This window comes from Pinus tabuliformis, chromosome Q (genome assembly GCF_031772625.1).
Source record: "Pinus tabuliformis cultivar Carrire ecotype Pingquan chromosome Q, CPIR1, whole genome shotgun sequence".
Taxonomy (NCBI): Eukaryota; Viridiplantae; Streptophyta; class Pinopsida; order Pinales; family Pinaceae; genus Pinus; species Pinus tabuliformis.
The window spans coordinates 1,323,693,447-1,323,695,816 of record NC_142296.1 but is presented as its reverse complement, the minus strand read 5'-3'; positions in this window follow the sequence as shown (position 1 = coordinate 1,323,695,816).

The following is a 2,370-nucleotide window of genomic DNA, read 5'->3' as shown; positions in this document are numbered from 1 at the left end:
CAACTGTGAAAAATATGAATGGTGGAAACACATTAAACAAAACTATCCATTGGGCTTATGGAGTCAACAACACCTCAATATAACAATGAACTCAACCCTACATGGAAGTCAGGGCATTCAACATTTAAACATTCAGAACATAAACTCATATGGGACCACATAGTTTATAAATGTATACAGGAAGTCAGAGCACATTCAGTGAATTCTGAGTGATTATACATCCATACCACTGTAAGAATTAAGAAAAGGACAACATCACATATTCTGAACATAAAAAATCCTTCATGAATCCTGAGAAGTAAAGTCAAGCATGTATTACTGAAAATGAGTCTTACAGAGGCCAAATACAAGCTTTTCCATAAAATTTTCCAACCCCGATTACATTGCTCTTTCAACTATATATAGAGCTCTTATTCTAACTGATCGAGATTCCTCCTCAAGCATGAGGGGAATTCGAAAACTACTTCTATTACTGACAACTCTTAAACTCTAACTACTTAATAAATACAACAAAGTGTTGACTGGAGTTTTTTAGAGATCTAAATCAACAATGATTCTAACTCCATATTACATGCATGATGGCTTTAATTAATATGATTCCTTTCTATGACATCTGGCTCTCTTTCAGTTTGGCTGAGATGGGTGTTTAATGCTCCATGTTAACCTTGGATGTTGTATCTTCTTCACTGTCCAGAAAAATTAGGAGACTATCCTTGCTTCTCGGCTATATGATCTTCGAATCTTCATAAGTCGGTTTTTTAATTGTTGTCCCTCAAAATATGTCGGTGGCCACGTTTTGATGTGCTGTCCACTGTTATGAAACCTGATTTGATGATGTGTCATCCACTGTTTCGAAAACAAAAAGGAAAACGTATTCAAGCTGTCTAATACATGCTTCAATTTCCTTATGATATGACAAAATGCCACTTTTGGATTCAAACTATTTATTTCCACTTGTGCTAGTCTGATTGGCTGTTGTAACTTTAGGTGTTCTCGTTGTATACAACTGTCCTTCAAAATTTTCCCACTTCAACTTCAAAACTGCTTGATTTATGTTGAAATCATCACTTTCAGCAGTTTCGTAGCGCGCTACGAAACTGCTGAGTTATTTAAAACAACTTGTTTTTAACCTGAGACCTTTATTAACCGAGTGCTTGATTTCCAAAAACTTCTTTAGACTTTCCAAAGGCCGAATACGAATTTAGATTTCTTTAGAAAGATAAGATCAAGCAAACTTATCAAAATTTTGAAATAGAATCTTACTTGAAATGAAAACTCATTTAGCAGGTCCTTTAAGCTGGCTTAGCTGTGCCTTCAGATCTTCAATTTGTTTCTTCATAACCTTATTCCTAGCTCTCAGTTGCATATTGATCCTTCTGATGTGCTTGGCTTCTTTGATTGCTGGTACTGTCCAGGTGTGAAATTGTGAATGGCCATCAACCACTGAATTCACCTGGGCTTCTACAGTTGCATTCCCTTCCCATAGAGTTTTATAATAGTTTGCTTGTATGACTGCATGTCTTCTAGCAGCTTTCTTCAATTTGGCAATCTCATGCTTAGCTGATTCTAATTGGCTCTTCAGGTTTGCTATATTATCTTCTTTAGATGTGATGACTGTTTTGCCTTTGTTTTTCTTTTGCCAACGTTGTGTCCCTTCCCCAATTTCCTCTGTTCTTGACAGTGCTTCCTGTACTTGCTGGAATCTCCTTGTCATAGGTCTTCTAGGTTTAAAAACAAACTCTTCAACTGGCTCATCAAATTTAAGCCTTTTTGAGGCCTTGGCTTTCTTGGTGCTTTCTTGTTCTGACTGTATCAACTCAATTTGAACTGGTAGAGACTGCTCAAAGTCAATAGCCTGTAATACGACATTTAAACTTCCCTTGGACACTAGACTTTCTTCTACTGCTACAGCTTTACCTTTTTCCTTATTCATCTGGCTTCTTGTTCTTATCCTTGAGTTGTTCCTAGAAACTAGGAAACTGTCCCTTGCTCTGTTCTGGCTGAAAAATAGGTCTTGGGTCAGAGCTCATAACTTCTCATAAACAATGTATTTGGAAAAACTGAAGGAGGATTTTGTGAACCAATAAATTCTTAACAAAAACCTCTCTTGGTTTTTTGAAACACCTTTCCTACCGTCCAAAATATTTCTTTGAAAAACAGGTGTCAAACAGAGAAATATGCCTGTGAAAAACTTGCACCTATAGCAGTTTCGTAGCGCAAGTTTGATCATTCATTTCTCTCAAATCATAATGGATTTGAAGAACGTGGAAGAGGTTTTTGTATTTCAGTATCTTATGAATGAAAACCTCTTTCACATTTTAGAGATAAGCTTTCAAATGCTCAGAAACGCTTCTAGAAGTTGACTAGTAA